Source organism: Euwallacea similis, unplaced genomic scaffold (genome assembly GCF_039881205.1).
Source record: "Euwallacea similis isolate ESF13 unplaced genomic scaffold, ESF131.1 scaffold_55, whole genome shotgun sequence".
Classification (NCBI taxonomy): domain Eukaryota; kingdom Metazoa; phylum Arthropoda; class Insecta; order Coleoptera; family Curculionidae; genus Euwallacea; species Euwallacea similis.
In genome coordinates this window covers 170,985-193,102 of record NW_027098680.1, presented here as the reverse complement: position 1 = coordinate 193,102, position 22,118 = coordinate 170,985, and the positions used below count along the sequence as shown (strand labels likewise).

The following is a 22,118-nucleotide window of genomic DNA, read 5'->3' as shown; positions in this document are numbered from 1 at the left end:
CGTCGTCTTCAATCGGGGCGATGTGCCCACGTTCGCTGGCAAAACGGGGACGTCAGTTATAGACGTCACCTTTGGAAATTTAAAGATAAGTAATGAAATACAAGAATGGAAAGCCGTGGAGGACGACGTGAACATGAGTGACCACAGAACCATCAGTTTTCAGATTTCGCAACAGGATTATATAGGAAATGTAATGCACGACAAAAAAGCCAATGCCAAATGGAAATTAACACCCGGAAAGGAGGCCAAATTAGACGAACACATCAAAGAATTATTTGACAAATACAACGTGATGAACGGCGGTGAAACGGCAGAAGCAACCATCAAACGCATAACGGGTTTATGCGAGAAACTCTTAAGACACGGCAAAACTAACAAAACACCAGTATACTGGTGGAACGAGGACATTAAAAAATGTAGAGAGAGTGGCATTAAAGCAAGGAGACAACTTAAAAGGGCTAGGAAAACAAAAGACACGAATAGAGCGAGGTGGGAAATTTTATGGGATAATTATAAAGACTGCAAAACACAACTCAAATATGAAATAAATAAGAGCAAAAAGAATAAATGGAAGGAATTATGCGATGAACTGGAGGAAAACATATGGGGCAAGGCATACCAAATTGTGATGAAAAAACTTAAAATGAATAAATATAATGTGATTCTTATAGATGTAATAAAGGAACAAATAGTACTATTATTCCTCACCAAACCGAAAATAACGTGGGAAATATCGCAAGATGGAGACGAAACAGTGCTGTTGATCAACGAAACAGAGCTCATCGCTGCACTTGATGATATGAGTATTAAAAAAGCGCCAGGGCCGGACGGCATCGGGCTGGATGTCTTGGGCAAAATAGCTAAGACCCATCGAGACTTTTTCGTCGGGTTATACAACAATAATTTACAGCAAAGAACGTTCCCAGTCATTTGGAAAACAGCGAAACTAGTATTAATTGAGAAACCTAAAAAAAAGGAATCTGACCTTGTAAGATACAGACCTATCTGTCTCATAGATACGGCTGCCAAAGTATATGAGAAGATCATCGATAATAGACTGAAAACCGAGATAGAAGACAAAAATTTATTATCAAATAGACAATATGGTTTTAGAAAAGGTAAATCTACAATTGACGCTATGACACAAGTTATGGATACTGTACATACAATTAAGTTGAAGGCGGTTAAGAGTCAGGACTTTTGTGTTATGGTTTGTTTAGATGTAGAAAATGCGTTCAATAGCGCCCCTTGGGATGGCATCGTGAATGTCTTCCTGAGAAAGGGAGTTAGTAGGTACCTTGTCGATCTGATTAAGTCTTACCTGGACAGCAGGATTATTATCGCGGAGGGATGTCCTCCGTTTGAAATGAGCTGCGGTGTTCCCTAGGGTTCGGTCCTCGGTCCGACCCTGTGGAACTTGTTTTATGACGACATCCTGAGAAGGGAGATCCCGCTGGGTGTTGACTTGGTAGCGGACTTATCTGTAATTATAAGAGCTAAAAATCGCGATAAATTAGTAAATAAAACAGCTATCATAATTAAAAAATTAGTGAATAAACTAGAGGAAATGGGTTTAAGAGTAGCCAAGCAAAAAACGGAAATGGTCCCGCTGGAGGGTAGGAGGAAAATTAGGTCGATGAGCTTTAAATTGGATAACAGTTTAGTCGTAAGTAGTGAATCAATTAAGATGTTAGGGGTGTACTTTGGCCGTAATGGCAATCATGGAACACATGTACAGAAAATGTCAGAAAGGGCGCATCAAATAATTAATGCACTCACTAGACTAATGCCTAAAACAGGAGGATGTTCAGTTGGTAAAAGAAGGACCCTTGCGTCGGTAGTTATATCGACAATATTATATGCTGCACCAATTTGGGGTGCGATTTGCAACAAAAAAGTACATCTAAATAAGCTAGATCGAGTAAACAGAAGACTGTCGATGGGGATCGTCCAATCTTACAGGACGATCTCTCAATCGCCAGTTCAAGTGTTAGCTGGAATGCCACCTATCGATCTACTAATCGAAGAAAGATTGGCAATATAAAAATATGGATCAGAATACAGAAAAGAGGCCAAAACACGATTGTTCGAAAAGTGGCAAAGCAGGTGGAATGATTGCAAGGAGTTTGCAAAATTTTTTATAAAGGATGTACGTAAGTGGTCAGAAAGGAGATTTGGCAATCTGAATCATTTCAGGACACAAGCTATATCTGGACATGGAATATTTGGAACGTATTTAGAGAAGTTTGGTAAAGCAACCACTGATTAGTGCTGGTATTGCAACTGTGTTGATACTCCAGAACATACGATATTTATCTGCGAAAGATTCACAGAAATAAGAAGAAGAGCTCACATTAAATATGGTCGCAGGATAAATGACAGGAATATGGCTTGTGTCCTGATAGAAAATGAAAAAAGCTGTGAGATAGTGATGGAAATGATAGAAACAATAATGAGGATTAAATACGAACATGAAAAACTCAGAGAGGAGGAATCTTATGGAAGATAAATAGGATATTATGGGCTCCGTCCATTCGAAGTAATGTCAGAATGGCGGTCCCGAGTAGAAGGATGTCAGGGGGGAAAGGGGATTTAGTCGGTCGGAGGCAATCATTCCCCCAACCCGACACGAAGGGGGCACCCTAGATCGCTTCTTAGCCAAGTCCCCGAAGTCTGTCAGCAGATTCCTCTCAACCCCCTATAAAAAAAAGGTTAGTTAATGCAAAAAACTTCTATAAATATTTTATGAAAATTTCGCTCCTTTCCAAGTGCGTATTTCAATAGTCACTGCATGGTGTAAATATCCATATCTGTTCCTAAATAATATTGTCATCAACTTGGAAGACTTCAGAAAGCACTGGGTTCCTAAGAATATGAAAGATTACCGGGAGAAGAACACCGCTATATCGGTTAGTGCGAAGAATATTCTGGGGAAAAAGAAGATTTGGTAATAGAAAATTAAAACGGAAATTTTGTTTGGGAAAATCCTTTGATGGTCTTCCTTAAGAGGAATGTGCGCACGAGGGACGAGCACAGAATCCAGAAAAGAGCATCAATTACCACTATAAAAAAACGGTTGTGGGACTTCAGGATTGTTCCTTACAAAATTGATGAGACCTAGAGTTCTTCCAGGAAAATCTTGGCCAGGCAGGCCATGAGGCACTGGGAGAACCACACTGAAATTCATCGAGAGGAACAAGAGCGAGGACGATGATTACATGTTTTTCACCAAAAGAGACTGCGGGTGAGCTCAATTTGATTTCACTTTTAATATGAACGAGAAACCCCAAATTTGAGGCTCCAAACCTCATAATGTACAGGGTGTTCGAAATTGTAGTTTCACCACCCCAAACGTGATGAAAATCGCTTTTAGAATAAAGACTTAATCATGCCACGTCTTTAGCTGCTATTCTTTCGACAGAAAACGGGGAAATGGGGCTCAGATTTTGAATATCGGGGACAAGTGCGCAAAATTCGGTGTGATCGTACACGAAATAGGCCACGCGATCAGATACTACCACCAACACACCCGGCCGGACCGAAATAACTATATCCATGTGTTTGAGCACAATATAATAGAAGATTAGTTTAGTGGTCTGCTTCTTCCCTTAAGGGGGAATGATCATAAAATCCTCGTAGATCAGAAGAACAACTTTCACAAAATGGGCTTGGACCAGGCGACTCCGCTGGGGCAGAAGTGTGATTATGACTCTATCATGCATTATGCTAAGAACGCCTGTGCGATAAACCAGTTTCTGGGCACCATCCAGCCCATTGGAATTTCCCAGTGCAAGAACCTTCCGGAGAATGGTCAGAGGGTTGCTTTAAACACTGGAAACATCTAGCAGACGCTGAAGTTGTACATTTGCCCTAGTAAGTCCTCAAGTGTATGTTTCAACTCATTAACCCTTAACTACTGTGGTGCGATCATGATGACCGCTGCATATCTCTCAACCTATAGAAGTCACCCCCCTCTTAATTAAAATTATTTCTAGCGCCAATGTACCTTCAATTTAGTGCATTTTAAAGAGCTGGTAGGAGTGCTGTGTCCGTACAGCGCTTTTTCCCATGTTTACGTTTAGTTGAAATTTGTTTGCGGTCACAGTGACCTCACCGCGGTAACTGTGCAATATTTTAGAATTTGAGATTTCACAGATATTTTCTTTTTTGATGGCTAATACGATGAAGGACCATCCAAAAGAATTCGCTATGGCGTTCCAGAGTTTGAGACAATTGCGCAAGAATGCTTAGACGAAATTGACGATATCAGTGACATGGATAGTTTTCTTATATCGTCTATGCACCATTCCAAAACATTTTACGATGATATGGGGAAGCCCGAAATAATTACTTATTACAATTCTACTAAAGGCGGAGTAAATGCTCTTGATGAAAAATATGCTAAGCACCCAACAAGTCATCGCACCAGGAGATGGCCCATGGTACTTTTTTCCGCATCTTAGGTATAAGTGGAATCAACGTTCATATTCTCCACTAGAGTTATGAAAATAATACTGCGATGGAAAAAACAGATTTTATAAAGATTTTGGCTGACGAACTGGTTAGACTACACCTAGAACGAAGACAAAGTAATCCAAGAATCTCTCGCGAACTCGGATGAAAAACAGTTGGAACCAAGTGATACGGATAAACTTGAAAAAAGAAAAACATGTTATACATGTCCTTCAAAAAAACAAAGAAAAACATTTCATTTGTGTCACCTATGTAAGATGCCGATTTATCTAGAATGTTCTACGAAGTTGTGTATAAACTTTAAGTGGAATTTGTAATGATTTTGGATGCTGTGATTTTTTACAAAGATAAGTTTTTGGCCTGATTTAAACTTTTTAATGTTATAAATGTTAATGTTTTAAATGTTAACTTGGACTTTAATCTAAAGGAACAAGTTCTTAATTTTTTAAAAATAAATTTTGTTTTTAATTATGATTCACTTAAAAATATGATTACAATTTTTGCTTAAAAACGCTTTGTGTCAAAGAACTCAAAATTATTATGCTTTATTTGTTATTTTTTCTTTAATAGAGTGTTTTGTTTTTGTTACCAAACCTTCTTCAATTTGTTAGAAGAAATAAATCATTAAAAACAAAAACATATATTGTTTTACTTTACTTTATTTAACGCGGTCACCATGACCGCACCACATACGAAGCGTCCCAAAGGGTGCACCACAGTAGTTAAGTGTTAAGGTAAGTCGAATTATACAGGGTTATTCACGTTATACAGCGCGGAATATTATGGCTAAAATACGAGGCTTTCAAAAGGTTTCACTTTTGGGTTATATGGGGATCTATTATGGCTACTTTTTTATAATTATTTTCATATTATACAGAGTCCCCAAAAACCCTAAAAGTATCAAAGTTGTGTTTTTTTTTAATGGAACCCTCTGTATATTATTACATTTTTGGATCCTTCGATCAAAATAAGTGTCTGTTTTAATAAGGTGTACTATACCTAAAACTTAAGGTTTTTTAAATAATTTGAATTTTATCAAAATTTGACCTAATTTTTATGTTTTAAACATTTAAGAAGTATTTAAGTTATGCAAGTGTAATTTACAGTGTAGTGTAACAATAGATCATGTTTTATATCCCAATCCAATCATGATAAACTTGCCATTTTATACAGGATGTGCAAAAATTAAAACTAATCAAATAAGAACTTTAAGTGACTATAACTTTATTAATTTAAATACAATGCTATATTTTTTAACTTACCAGGATATGTAATTTTTAATTACCTATTGAATGGTATTAGGGTGTTCATAACTAAGTATTTGCGTTTTTACAGAATACGCTAAATAATTGTTCTTTGCGCGATTTGGTGTTATTTAGTTCAAAGTTCTAAATCACATATCAACTATAACATAAAACAGAAAAAAAATATTTATAATAGATGTTCGAAATGTCTACCGTCTATTTCTAGGCACTTACAAATTCTTTTTTTAAAACCACTACTAATTCTGAAAAGCATTTGCGGAGTAACAGTTTCAAACGCGTCCCTTATACGTGTTTTCATATCTTGTGAAGTTGTCGGAGGCGTATTGTAGACAATTCCTTTTATGTATCCCCACAAAAAGAAATCTAGTGGAGTTAAGTTCGGTGATCTAGGGGGCCAATTTTGATATACATTTCTTCCAATCCACCTTTTTTTAAGTTTACATTCTCCAAATATAAAAATCATGTCAATACGCTCTTCTTTTGGGTAAATCTTCATTTTAACTATGTAACATCACAACAATATTTGAAATAACAAACGATCTAAGCGTCCAAAATTACAAAAAACAAAGTACGCAGACTAAACTGACAGATTAAATAAATTATCTGACATTTAGGAAATTTAGGCAACTAGATACTAGAATTAGCATACATTGGAATTTTGAACTAAATAACATCAAATGGCGCAAAGAACAATTATTTAGCGTATTCTGTAAAAATGCGAAGACTTAGCTACGAACACCCTAATACCATTCGATAGGTAATTCAAAATTACATATCCTGCTAAGTTAAAAAATATAGCGTTGTATTTAAATTAATAAAGTTATAGCCACTTAAAGTTCTTATTTGGTTAGTTTTAATTTTTGCACATCCTGTATAAAATGGCAAGTTTATCATGATTGGATTGGGATATAAAATATGATCTATTGTTACACTACACTGTAAATTACACTTGCATAACATAAATACTTCTTAAATGTTTAAAACATAAAAATTAGGTCAAATTTTGTTAAAATTCAAATTATTTAAGAAACCTTAAGTTTTAGGTATAGTAAACCTTATTAAAACAGACACTTATTTTGATCAGAGAATTCAAAAATGCAATAATATACAGAGGGTTCTATTTAAAAAAACACAACTTTGATACTTTTAGGGCTTTTGGGACACCCTGTATAATATGAAAATAATTATAAAAAAGTAGCTATAATAGATCCCCATATAACCCAAAAGTGAAACTTTTTTAAAGCCTCGTATTTTAGCCATAATATTCCGCGCCGTATAGCGTGAATAACCCTGTATACGTTTTTTTGTTTCTTTCTTCAAGTAATTGATTTGATTTCGTTTATGCATTTTCATCCAGTCTTTATTAATCTACATCGACTTACTCAACCTCCCTTTGGACTATTCTAAATTCGTATACAGGGTGATTCATTGGGAATGGGACATAGCGAAACCCGAGATAGAGGACATCAAAATATGACGATTGGACGCAACATGCCTTATATCAATGTTGCGCGTTTCAGAGTTACAGGGTGTTAAAAGTTAAAATTTTATTTTAAAATTCTTTAATAACTTTTTGTGTTTTCATAGCATCAACACCAAAATCGGTGTACTTAGGTTTTGTAAGATGCCAAATAAGGATTTTGATCTAATTTTTACGAAATGTTTAGAGGGCGCTAGTTACAACCCACCGCTTCGATATATTTGGTCATATTTTTTTTTATGAGTGCAACTAAGGTCAAATTTTATTCAATGTATTGAAAGAGCGTTTATTTTTACGCAAAAAAGGTATTCTTATTCAATCCCGATATCTCTCTTCGTTTACGAGATTTTTACCTATAAGCTAATTCGTGTCGTGCCATTTCAAATCCTCAAAAAGGGAGGTGGCTGTGATTCATTTGCATAGCAACGCATTACTTAGCCATTGTTACTTTAGCTTGTCAAAGTAATTAGACTCTTTTCTTGTCATTTGCTCTTTTTAAGTAAAAAATAGTAATTTAAAAGTAAAAATGCCAAGGCATAATGACTTTTCCTTTAGTGAGATGCGCTATATGATTTGTGTTTTTGCTCAAATGCATTTTAACGGTCGTGCTGCAGCACGTAGTTATTTTGAATTATATCCCAACCGACAACAACCCAATCACAAATTATTCAGAAACCTGTACAATCGTTTGGGAGAAACAGGCTCTTTTCGCCTTCAAAGCCAAAACAATGATGCTCGAAGAACTATCCCGGTTGAACAGGAAGAGGAAGTTTTAGTACGAATTGCTGAAAATAAAACATTAAGCACACGACGGTTAAGTGCAACGATGGGAATGAGTCAATCGTCTGCCTGGAGAATTTTACATAAAGAAAAATTCCATCCATGTCATTTAACACCTGTTCAAAATTTGCTCGCTGAAAACCGTTCTGCTCGCTTAAGATTTGCTCGATTTTTGCAAGAGAAACAAAACGAAGATCCAAATTTTTTGAACAAAATTTTATTTACTGACGAGGCAACTTTCACACGCCGTGGAATTTTCAACTGGAAAAATAACCATTTATGGGATTCTGAGAATCCAAATGCTGTACGAGAAACACATTTCCAACAGGAATTTAAGATAAACATTTGGTGTGGTGTAATAGGTGACTTTTTTATTGGTCCTTTCGAACTTCCAGCCAATTTAAATGGCCTTCGGTATTTAAATTTTTTGCAAGGACAACTTAACGAACTTCTCGAAGATGTTCCATTATATTTACGTCAAAATATGTGGTTCATACAAGACGGAGCGGCTCCACATTTTTCTCTCCAAGTACGCCAACATTTAAACAATGTTTTTCCACGTCGATGGATCGGTCGTGGAAGTGAATTTCCGTAGCCTGCGAGAAGTCCAGACCTCAACCCATTGGACTTCTTAATATGGTCAAGTATGAAAGCAATTGTATACAAAGGGACAATTAATACTCGCGAAGAATTATGCCAAAAAATTCAACAAGCAGCTGATGAAATCAAGAACGTCGATATGCAATTTAGAATAAAAAGATCTTTGAGAAAAAGGTTAGTAAAGTGCATTGAGGTGGAAGGTGGTCATTTTGAACATTTGCTTAAATAAAACTTATTTTTAATTTGTTAATGGCTTTTCATTTGTTTAATGCGGCAAAATATTTATTTGAAAATTAATAAAACCGAGTTGAAATGGAAGGACACGAATTAGCTTATAGGTAAAAATCTCGTAAACGAAGAGAGATATCGGGATTGAATAAGAATACCTTTTTTGCGTAAAAATAAACGCTCTTTCAATACATTGAATAAAATTTGACCTTAGTTGCACTCATAAAAAAAATATGACCAAATATATCGAAGCGGTGGGTTGTAACTAGCGCCCTCTAGATATTTCGTAAAAATTAGATCAAAATCCTTATTTGGCATCTTACAAAACCTAAGTACACCGATTTTGGTGTTGATGCTATGAAAACACAAAAAGTTATTAAGGAATTTTAAAATAAAATTTTAACTTTTAACACCCTGTAACTCTGAAACGCGCAACATTGATATAAGGCATGTTGCGTCCAATCGTCATATTTTGATGTCCCCTATCTCGGGTTTCGCCATGTCCCATTCCCTATGAATCACCCTGTATACAAATTTAGAATAGTCCAAAGGGAGGTTGAGTAAGTCGATGTAGATTAATAAAGACAGGATGAAAATGCATAAACGAAATCAAATCAATTACTTGAAGAAAGAAACAGAAAAACGTATATAATTCGACTTACCTTAAGGTGTACTTCTTTCGTGAGAACAATGCACTTTACCAAACTTGAGTTGATTTTCACCGAAGATGGTTTGACCAAGATGATAGCTTGTTCTGATTGATGATCGGTCGGACGGCAAACGGGTACCCAGTCACTTTCCCTTTTTGGAAATGCTTCACCTATCCAAAATTCAATGGCCTTACACTGAAGCGGATTAGTCTTGAAGGATCTGCTTGAGCCAAGTAAAATAGATCCCATTGACTTGCCACTTGGAACCTTTAGGAACTCTGCTTGTGTGTCAATAATACTTCGTCAATGTCTTCGTGGCTCTACATTTTCGACGTGGATTGTTGTTTACTAATTTTCCGGATTTTCTCCCTTAACGATAAGATCGAGAAAAGATTTTTTCGAGGGGATTCCTTCCGACTGCGCCAGTCAAGGTTTTATAACTTGAACGTTCTTTGGGAAAATTAGTAATTTTGAATTTTGAACAAAATAGGAGTTTATTCTTAGTCAAAGATACAAGTGGTTCTACCTTAATATGCATTAAGCAGGATAATTTGTGTAATTTTGTGGCCAAGGGAAATAAGATCTTCACAGATGCCGCTATTAGTTTTTTGCCTAAACAATATTTTGGCCAATTAGATCAGCCTGCTGAGGTTGCATAAGCTTCACTCATTCTCAGAATAATGTAACATTTATAAGTACCTACCATTATCTAATTTGGGTTTTTGCAATCGATAATTAAATTTTCAAAATATTTTCCTATTTTACTTAAATTATTTTATTCCCTTTCCTTTTAAATTTATCTTTTGCGACATACAGGTATCATCAGTTCAAGTAGAAATATAGAAATTATGCAAGTAGGAGAAGGGCCGCATAAGGTTTTATGTGCCTCTGACAAAAATCAAGGAAGTGGGTTGCGAAACTAGTAGCTGACGTGGGGGGATGTCAGTCCCGCCAACGTAACTATTTCGATACTTAAATTAGTATGGGTTTTGCTGCCTCCAGGGCCATGAAATTTTTTTTAAATATCGGAACAAAAAGCAGCACTGTAAATAAATGAAAAAAAAAAACGATTCACTCATCACTTATATCAATAAAAATTCTGAAACGGTAAGACGTGTAGGAATATTCAGGACCAACTCCATCTACTTCAGCCGCTAGTGTCTCGTCTCACTTCGTTAGTCTTTGTTGGAGGTATATTAAGCCTTATGCGATCTTTTCACAATCTCTTTGTGTCCACATGAACTGGTGATACCTGTATACGAGGTACTATACTTTAGATGTTAATTTATAAAGGAAATTATTCGTTTATTTGGACAAGATTAGAAGAATCTTTGGAAATTGGACGAAGAACCTATACCCCTGGCAACTTATATACAGGGTGGCCCATTGAAAATGAAACAGAGGCATTTGCGGGTACTTAGAAATGTATATTTGAAAAATGCTCGGACAAGTAAACTTTATATTCGAGGGGGACACATTATAAACGTATACTCGCTCCTTTCACTTCAACACCCTAGCCGGGGTGAGTTAAACCCTTAAAATCTTAAATGGAAAGTATGGTCGAGTAGCACCTTGTTTGAAAGGTCTTTCGATTCTCGTTATAATGATACCCAAATTAACTAACTTTTATTCAGTAGTTTTCGAGAAATTTGGAAAAATGTGATTAAATTGCCAACAGGTGGAATGCTCTGTTAAAATCGTAAATTAGGAAAATAATCAGTAGTGACTATTAATTGTAAACTGACCAGATTAAGTTTAGTTGTACTATTTCACCAATTGTTATTGCTTTCGAATAATAAAAAAAAATCTACTACATCTTATCAGGTAGGTAGAGGAGGCAGAGGAAGTAGAAAAAGGCGAATGGAATTTAAACTTTGAATACATTTAAAAAAAAGAGAGATAAAATATCACCGCAGCTATTACAGTGAAGTATTCAAATGTTAGATACCGAATAAACTTCAGCATCGAGTTTAAGTGAATTAAATTTGAAAATAGGAAAAATTTTACAATGGTGTATTCTGTAGAGGAAAGAGTGGAAATATTAGGTGTACAACTTTGCTTCCGCCGTTTTTGAATAGATGTATGTAGCGGTAAGTAATGATCGAAATAAATAACCCCATGTGGGCATGCAGGAGCCTTGGGCACCTGTTAACATAAACTCATAAAAATATTAGTCTATTTGTGTCTTCATCATAAAGTTATTCGCGATTGAAAATGTCAGTGTACGAGCCAAATTCTCGTCATTTGCGGGAGGTTTTACTTTTCTGCTTCAATATGAAGAAATCTGCTGCTGAGGCTCATCGAATGCATCAGGACATGTCGTGAGTGGTTTCAGCGCTTCAAGAACGGTGATTTTCACGTCGAAGACCAACATAGCGGTGGAAGAAAGAAGGTTTTCCAAGATGCGAACTTGGAAGCATTACTTGACGAAGACTCGTGTCAAAGTCAACAAGAATTGGCACAATCATTGGGAGTGACTCAACAAACAATCTCAAAACGCCTCAAAGACATGGGAATGATTCAGAAGCAAGGATATTGGGTGCCGTACGAGTTGAAATCAAGAGATATTGACAGGCGTCTGTTCGCTTGTGAACAGTTGCTTGCAAGGCAAAGACGGAAGGGATTTCTGCATCGTATTGTGACTGGGGACGAGAAATGGGTTCATTACGATAATCCCAAACGCAAAAAGACTTGGGGATATCCCGGCCATGCTTCCACGTCGACGGCCAAACCGTCTATTCATGGTTCCAAAGTCATGCTCTGTATTTGGTGGATCAACTCGGCGTAATATATTATGAGCTGTTACAACTAACTGAAACAATCACAGGTGCTCTTTATCGAACCCAATTAATGCGTTTGAGCCGAGCATTGAAAAAGAAACGGCTGCAATACAACGAGAGACATGATAAAGTGATTTTGCAGCACGATAATGCTCGACCCCATGTTGCGCAAGTGGTCAAGAAATACTTGGAAACATTGAAATGGGAAGTCCTACCCCACCCGCCATATTCTCCTGACCTAGCTCCTTCTGATTATCACTTGTTTCGATCCATGGCACATGGGCTAGCTGACCAACACTTCCGGTCTTATGAAGAAGTAAGAAATTGGATAGAATCGTGGATCGCTTCAAAAGATGTCCAATTTTTTCAACACGGGATTCGTATGCTGCCCGAAAGATGGGAGAAAGTAGTGGCCAGCGATGGACAATACTTTGGATCCTAAAGGTATAATTAGTTTTTTACAATAAAATCGCGAAATTCGGAAAAAAACGGCGGAAGCAAAATTGTACACCTAATAATTTCTCTTTATTTCAAAAACGACGAGAGTGCTAATCGCACTGCGGGTTTGTTCAATGAACAATATCCAAACAGACATGTTGGTAGAAAGTACATTTTAGAGCTAGTTGCAAAATTTCGACTAACCGGATCAGTACTCAACAAAAAACGGGATCCTGAACGTGAATTTACAATTAGAAATGAAGCTGTCGAAATTGAAATCTTAGGACAAATAGCTGCAGACCCAACTTTGAGCACGAGGAAATTAGCTACAGTTAGTAACATCGCTAGAACAACTATTCAACGAATTTTGAAACATCATAAATATCATCCATACAAGATTCATCTAGTGCATCAATTGAATGAAGATGATTTTGATCGGCGGATGGAGTTTTGCGAACGTATGACTGCAAGGATAGCTGCTAACGGAAATTTTTTATTCAATATCTGCTTTTCGGATGAATGTACTTTTTTTCTAAACTCTACTGTCAATCGTCATAATTGTCGCTATTAGGCAGATAATAATTCCAGAATTTTTCACGCTGTCCACACTCAAACTCCCCAAAAATTAAATGTTTGGGTAGGTATTTTTGGGGACCGTTTGGTTGGACCAATCTTTCTTGATGGCAATCTGACAGAGGAGACGTATGTGGAATTACTGGGGAATACTGTTTATCCCTTACTCATTGACATTGTTGAACATGATGACCGCTATCAAGACAACCAATTAGTGTTCCAACAAGACGGAGCTCCTCCACATTATGCACGACGTGTTAGGGAGTTTTCGAACAGAGAGTTTCCAGAACAATGGATTGGGCGAAGAGGTCCTATAGAGTGGCCGGCTAGGTCTCCAGACTTGACTCCGTTAGACTTCTTCTTATGGGGCCATTTGAAAAGCAAGATCTACGCAACAGAACCGGAGTCTCTGGAAGAATTGCGACGACGAATTGTTAATGAATGCCGTCTGATAACTCCACAGATGCTTCAAAATGTTAGGACTCGTTTTGAACAGAACTTGTATTATTGTATGGAAGCTAATGGTGAACAGTTTGAGTATCTTATCAATTAAAAGAACTTTTGTTAATGTATTACTATTAATTTTCCTAATTTACGATTCTAACAGAGCATTCCACTTGTTGGCAATTTAATCACATTTTTCCAAATTTCTCGAAAACTACTGAATAAAAGTTAGTTAATTTGGGTATCATTATAACGAGAATCGAAAGACCTTTCAAACAAGGTGCTACTCGACCATACTTTCCATTTAAGATTTTAAGGGTTTAACTCACCCCGGCTAGGGTGTTGAAGTGAAAGGAGCGAGTATACGTTTATAATGTGTCCCCCTCGAATATAAAGTTTACGTGTCCGAGAATTTTTCAAATATACATTTCTAAGTACCCGCAAATGCCTCTGTTTCGTTTTCAATGGGCCACCCTGTATAGTTAATGATTAATGGTTATTGGCTTAAAGGTTAACCACGTTTTCAACCGCATTCATTCATTTACTGCTTAAGTCTTAAGGTTCACGAAATGTAATTAGACTATCCCGTTTGGAGCTAAATGGTACCAAATACAAGTTCGAGACCAATTTTACAAGAGTGCAAGAAATATACATATATAATATAATATAAGTTAATATTCTGTAAGTCCTCACATCTAACTTATTTTTGATAAAGATGCAGAAAGTCATATCTGTAGCTTCACTTTTTTGTTCCAACCTTCTATACTTGAACCCTTATTGGTTCTTAGCCAAATTGTATATTACAACAAAAATTTCTTTTATATTCTTGCAGCAGTGGTGAAGATTCTGGCATGTCATCTGACATGTCATCGGACTCACCAGGCCCACGACAAAACGAACAAAACCCACCAGCTAACTGACCAGAGAAAAATTGTACAAAGGTAAAAAAAAAATTTATAAAGAAAATCAAATATCTTTTTATTTTTTAACAAAAGATGCCCCTAAACGTCTTCCTCCCATTATGTTGTGCAAAGAACTTTTTGGGAAAATAAAAAAAAAATTTCGGAATAAATTTCTGTAATTTTCCACAGGTGGGTACCTGGGGATTTAGAAAATTTGAGTTGGTAAATGTGGTATTTTGGGGTGTGGGGTATAACAGCCCACCTACTACTGACGTTGACAGAATTGATCCAGCTGTCTTAATTTTTGCACTACAGAGCATTTTTAAAAATGTTGTATTTTGGGCCTCCCCCTATAATTTGAATGTGCGTCAAGCTATTGAAAATATAAAACCAGTGTCGGATAGAGATTTTTACATAAAATCCAGTGGCACATTCAGATTTTATTTGTAATTCATACTTTTCGAGATATGAACCGAACTTGTGTTTTTAATGGGACACCTTGTATATATGTGCAGGGTGTCCCACTAAGATGTTCGCGGAGGATAACTCAATAACTATTAAGCTTAAAGAAAAAGTGTAAAGACAAAACAGACTTAATTTTTTCAACACTACAAACTAAAAATATTTACGTTTATACAGGGTTCAGCATAAAGCTTGTGCAAAATGAAACTTCTTTATTTCAAATGAAACACTGTATATATTTTTGCACTTTTGGATTCCAGGCATTAAACTGATCAAATAACCATTAGATTTTCCTACACCTAAACCTAACCGTTATTGAGATATTTTGATTTAAAAGAAAAAAATTGGCAAAACACCATTCCATTAAAATGTAAAATTTTTAGCTGTTATCAAAGTTGGCTTTATGAAACTTTGTCGACATGTTAACCAGATATAATAGATTAGGTTGGCAGGAAAAGTTTTTATAAATATTATACAAGGTGCCCAAAAAAAAATGTCGCATTTGAAGAACTTTGAAAGCAGAAAAATCGATTATTTTAAATGAGATACCCTGTATATTTTTACATGTCTGGATCCTAAATTTAATTATGAATCGATTTCTATTAGGGATCCCTATGCCTAAAACTAACGGTTTTGCCATAATTTGCGATTTTTTTATTATTGGCTAATAATATTCCGAAATACCTTAGTTGCTTTGGAAAAATTGAAGTAAAAAAAACAACACAATTAATATATTAAGTATATTTTAACAAATGTTCTATATGTCCACCATTTTGTTGTGAACAAATACGAATTCTTTTTTAAAATGAATCATATACCTTTCTTAAAGTTTGCACATCAATCGTCTGGATTATAGTTCTAATTCTATTTTTCATAACGGTAGTGATCGTTCGATGTTTGGAAATTTTTGCCGATATATCTTACTTGCTAATAAGCAATTTCCATCACTAGCTCCAAGCGCATAGACCATTTGTATTAATTAATTTTTAGAAAAATTCATTTTTTTAAATCAATAAATAATTACTAATCAACTAATTAAGCTAAAAAAATCAACGAATTAATCAAAAGTTAAAGAAATGACAAGTCAATATTTGCTTGTTAATAATAATAACTAATTTGTTAATAATAAAATAATCGTTTGTTAAATAATATAAAATGTCATTTATAGAAGCAGCTATATTTTTCCAAGGCAACTAAGATATTTCGGAGTATTACTAGCCAATAATCAAAAAATCGCAAATTATGGCAAAACTGTTAATTTTAGGCACAGGGATCCCTAATAGAAATCGATTCAGAATTAAATTTAGGATCCAGACATGTAAAAATATACAGGGTGTCTCATTTAAAATAATCGACTTTTCAGCAATCTCAACAACGGTTAGGTTTAGGTGTAGGAAAATCTAATGGTTATTTGATCAGTTTAATGCCTGGAATCCAAAAGTGCAAAAATATATACAGTGTTTCATTTGAAATAAAGAAGTTTCATTTTGCACAAGCTTTATGCTGAACCCTGTATAAACGAAAATATTTTTAGTTTGTAGTGTTGAAAAAATTAAGTCTGTTTTGTCTTTACACTTTTTCTTTAAGCTTAATAGTTATTGAGTTATCCTCCGCGAACATTTTAGTGGGACACCCTGTATATATACCTCTTCTGATTCCCCTAATTCTCCCCATTTCAAAAATACAAAAATCGATATGGTTATTTCAAAGAATAATGTCACAAATTCACGCTGTCTGCTAGAATAGTGACTAGAGGCAACCATATTTAAAGCAAAATAATTATTGACAATTATAATTGTCAATAATTATATTAACAGTCAAAATCTAACTAACAGTATACATTATGAAAGGACTCAACATATAATCTCGTTTTTACAACATAAATATATTACTAACAAAAACAAATTTGCCACTTTTTTTAACTGCATAATGATGTAAATTTAAGCAAATGTTCAAACTGAATTCCGTTCACGTCTTCGTCATATCCAAACATTTTTCATATAATTTGGATATTCTGTTTAAGGCGTTTAAAGCCACTACCGGGTGTCTTTCTATGTAGGTATTGCAAAGCTTCCTCCACAGCAATGCTTAAACCATCCATATTTTCGTGCTGTCTTCGATAAATCCCGTTTTTTAAATACCCCCATAAAAAGAAACCTACGATAGATATATAAAATATATACAGGGTGTTTCAGAGTTGCGGTGACAAAAGCCTAGGGGAGATTCCTCTGACCAAAACAAGAAAAAGTTTATCATTTATCGCTTAGAAACGCATTTACCTATTTGAATAAAATTTTTACGGTTTATTAAAACAACTATTGTACACCTGCTGGACCAGTTAGGTTTGATCCAGAATTTCTAGAAGCGTACCCGGCGAGCAAGTCGATTGTTTTTTTTGCAGGAAAACCTATTATCCCGTATTTTTTGCTTTTTTTATGTGATATTCAGATGACCCCAATAAAAATAGTACATTTTTGGCTTTTTTCGTTGTCTTGCTTCGTTTTCGAGAAAAAATTACATTGCCATACCTCGCCATGTTCCTGAACTGAAAAAAACACAATTTTTTTAAATTAATAAGTGATGACATTACTACAACAAATGCTCAAATTGAAATTGCATTATAGTTTTCCCGTATGAAGTTATAGTGGGGTTATCTGAATATCATGTAAAACTTTTAAAAAAATACAGGGTTTCACAGGGTTCAGCTAGGTTTTCCTGCAAAAAAACAACCGACTTGTTCGCTGGGTACGCTCCTGGAAATTCTGGATCAAATCTAACTGGTCCAGCAGGTGTACAACAATTGTTTTAATAAACCGTAAAAATGTGATTCAAATAGGTAAATGCGTTTCTAAGCGATAAATAAAAAACTTTTTTTAAAACAACATCCTGTATCTGTATTTTATATATCTATCGTAGGTTTCTTTTTATGGGGGTATTTAAAAAACGGGATTTATCGAAGACAACACGAAAATACAGATGGTTTACGCATTGCTACAGAGGAAGCTTTGCAATACCTAGAAAGGGTTTAAAAAAATGGCACATTTGTTTTTAGTAATAAATTCATGTTATAAAAATAAGATTATATGTTGAGTCCTTTTATAATGTACACTGTTAATTAGACTTTGACTGTTAATATAATTATTGACAATTATACTTGTCACTAATTATTTTGCTTTAAATATGGTTACCTCTAGTAACTATTCTAGCAGTGTCAATTTGTGACATTATTCTTTGAAATAACCATACCGAGTTTTGTATTTTTGGAATGGGGAGAATTCGGGGAATCAGAATAGGTATACATATACAGGGCATCTCATTAAAAACACAAGTTCGGTTCATATCTCGAAAAGTATGAATTACAAATAAAATCTGAATGTGCCACTGGATTTTATGTAAAAATCTCTATCCGACACTGTTTTTATATTTTCAATAGCTTGACGCACATTCAAACTATAGGGGGAGGCCCAAAATACAACATTTTCAAAAATGCCCTGTAGTGCAAAAATTAAAGACAGCTGGATCAATTCTGTCAACGTCAGTAGTAGGTGGGCTGTTATACCCCACACCCCAAAATACCACATTTACCAACTCAAATTTTCTAAATCCTCAGGTACCTACCTGTGGAAAATTACAGAAATTTATTCCGAATTTTTTTTTTTAATTTTCTCAAAAAGTTCTTTGCACAACATACGACGAGTGGGAGGAAGACTTTTAGGTGCATCTTTTATTAAAAAATAAAAAAGTATTTGATTTTCTTTATAAATTTTTTTAATTATCTTTGTACAATTTTTCTCAGTTAGCCGGTGGGTTTTGTTCATTTTGTGGTGGGCTTGGTGAGTTAGACGACATGTCAGATGACATGCCAGAATCCTCACCACTGCTGCAAGAATATAAAAGAAATTTTTGTTGTAATATACATTTTGGCTAAGAACCAATAAGGGTTCAAGTATAGAAGGTTGGAACAAAAAAGTGAAGCTACAGATATGACTTTCTGCAACTCTATCAAAAATAAGTTAGTTGTGAGGACTTACAGAATATTAACTTATATTATATAGTTAACATCTTGTTAGCAACTGTTATATTCTAATTACAGTTCATATTTTACCTGTTTGTTCTGAACATCCGGCAAAAGGCGGTTTTTGAAAGTGGTGAACCAAAAACGATGTCCATATATACACCAGGGCTCCGGAAACGCACGCTACACATGGTCGAATAAAAATCATTCTTGTGGCTGCGGCGGCAGGTAAATCCAAAACAGTCTCAACATTTTCGGTACGAAGAACGAACTCTTGTGTAGGGTCTGGCCAGGGTACAATTCGGATTACACTATGTTCGTCAATTTCTTGGATCGAAATATCTGCCTCCAAAGCGTGATTGTTACAACAATTAATTGATACACGATATTGTCTGTTTTGCCTGGCCATCTTGATCTGTGTGATATTTCTGGGGTTCAAAGATAACATAACCTTCAATTCACTGTTTAAGGCGTGCGCGCAATCAATCGCGTGGTAATATTGGAATGAAGAAAGACAACAGTTCACGAGATCTCCCAGACATAGCTTGATAGCTTCTTTCATAGATGGCGATCGCTCGATAAATTTGTTCAGATTTTTATTTTAAAATAATAATAGATCAATTTTAACAGATTTTTATTTTAAAATAATAATAGATCAATTTTAACAGATTTTTATTTTAAAATAATAATAGATCAATTTTACCAGATTTTTATTTTAAAATAATAATAGATCAATTTTAACAGATTTTTATTTTAAAATAATAATAGATCAATTTTAACAGAATTTTATTTTTAAATAATGATAGATCAATACAAATTTAAACAGCGATCGCCATCTATGAAAGAAGCTATCAAGCTATGTCTGGGAGATCTCGTGAACTGTTGTCTTTCTTCATTCCAATATTACCACGCGATTGATTGCGCGCACGCCTTAAACAGTGAATTGAAGGTTATGTTATCTTTGAACCCCAGAAATATCACACAGATCAAGATGGCCAGGCAAAACAGACAATATCGTGTATCAATTAATTGTTGTAACAATCACGCTTTGGAGGCAGATATTTCGATCCAAGAAATTGACGAACATAGTGTAATCCGAATTGTACCCTGGCCACACCCTACACAAGAGTTCGTTCTTCGTACCGAAAATGTTGAGACTGTTTTGGATTTACCTGCCGCCGCAGCCACAAGAATGATTTTTATTCGACCATGTGTAGCGTGCGTTTCCGGATGCCCTGGTGTATATATGGACATCGTTTTTGGTTCACCACTTTCAAAAACCGCCTTTTGCCGGATGTTCAGAACAAACAGGTAAAATATGAACTGTAATTAGAATATAACAGTTGCTAACAAGATGTTAACTATATAATATAAGTTAATATTCTGTAAGTCCTCACAACTAACTTATTTTTGATAGAGTTGCAGAAAGTCATATCTGTAGCTTCACTTTTTTGTTCCAACCTTCTATACTTGAACCCTTATTGGTTCTTAGCCAAAATGTATATTACAACAAAAATTTCTTTTATATTCTTGCAGCAGTGGTGAGGATTCTGGCATGTCATCTGACATGTCGTCTAACTCACCAAGCCCACCACAAAATGAACAAAACCCACCGGCTAACTGAGAAAAATTGTACAAAGATAATTAAAAAAATTTATAAAGAAAATCAAATACTTTTTTATTTTTTAATAAAAGATGCACCTAAAAGTCTTCCTCCCACTCGTCGTATGTTGTGCAAAGAACTTTTTGAGAAAATTAAAAAAAAAAATTTGGAATAAATTTCTGTAATTTTCCACAGGTAGGTACCTGAGGATTTAGAAAATTTGAGTTGGTAAATGTGGTATTTTGGGGTGTGGGGTATAACAGCCCACCTACTACTGACGTTGACAGAATTGATCCAGCTGTCTTTAATTTTTGCACTACAGGGCATTTTTGAAAATGTTGTATTTTGGGCCTCCCCCTATAGTTTGAATGTGCGTCAAGCTATTGAAAATATAAAAACAGTGTCGGATAGAGATTTTTACATAAAATCCAGTGGCACATTCAGATTTTATTTGTAATTCATACTTTTCGAGATATGAACCGAACTTGTGTTTTTAATGAGATGCCCTGTATATGTATACCTATTCTGGTTCCCCGAATTCTCCCCATTCCAAAAATACAAAACTCGGTATGGTTATTTCAAAGAATAATGTCACAAATTGACACTGCTAGAATAGTTACTAGAGGTAACCATATTTAAAGCAAAATAATTAGTGACAAGTATAATTGTCAATAATTATATTAACAGTCAAAGTCTAATTAACAGTGTACATTATAAAAGGACTCAACATATAATCTTATTTTTATAACATGAATTTATTACTAAAAACAAATGTGCCATTTTTTTAACCCTTTCTAGGTATTGCAAAGCTTCCTCTGTAGCAATGCGTAAACCATCTGTATTTTCGTGTTGTCTTCGATAAATCCCGTTTTTTAAATACCCCCATAAAAAGAAACCTACGATAGATATATAAAATACAGATACAGGATGTTGTTTTAAAAAAAGTTTTTATCGCTTAGAAACGCATTTACCTATTTGAATCACATTTTTACGGTTTATTAAAACAATTGTTGTACACCTGCTGGACCAGTTAGATTTGATCCAGAATTTCCAGGAGCGTACCCAGCGAACAAGTCGGTTGTTTTTTTGCAGGAAAACCTAGCTGAACCCTGTGAAACCCTGTATTTTTTTAAAAGTTTTACATGATATTCAGATAACCCCACTATAACTTCATACGGGAAAACTATAATGCAATTTCAATTTGAGCATTTGTTGTAATAATGTCATCACTTATTAATTTAAAAAAATTGTGTTTTTTTCAGTTCAGGAACATGGCGAGGTATGGCAATGTAATTTTTTCTCGAAAACGAAGCAAGACACGAAAAAAGCCAAGAGATAAAAATGTACTATTTTTATTGGGGTCATCTGAATATCACATAAAAAAAGCAAAAAATACGGGATAATAGGTTTTCCTGCAAAAAAAAC

General features: G+C 34.9%; 1 long non-coding RNA gene across 1 annotated transcript; it reads right to left on the bottom strand.

Annotated features, from left to right (window-relative positions):
- Nucleotides 1–287: 287 nt before the first annotated feature.
- On the bottom strand, nt 288–19,546 carry LOC136418996 (uncharacterized). The gene is made up of 3 exons (XR_010753031.1): nt 19,181–19,546; nt 1,322–1,481; nt 288–1,273 (listed from the first exon to the last, which is right to left on the bottom strand). It is a non-coding gene; the product is annotated as an uncharacterized lncRNA (long non-coding RNA).
- Between the last annotated feature and the right edge of the window lie 2,572 nt (nt 19,547–22,118).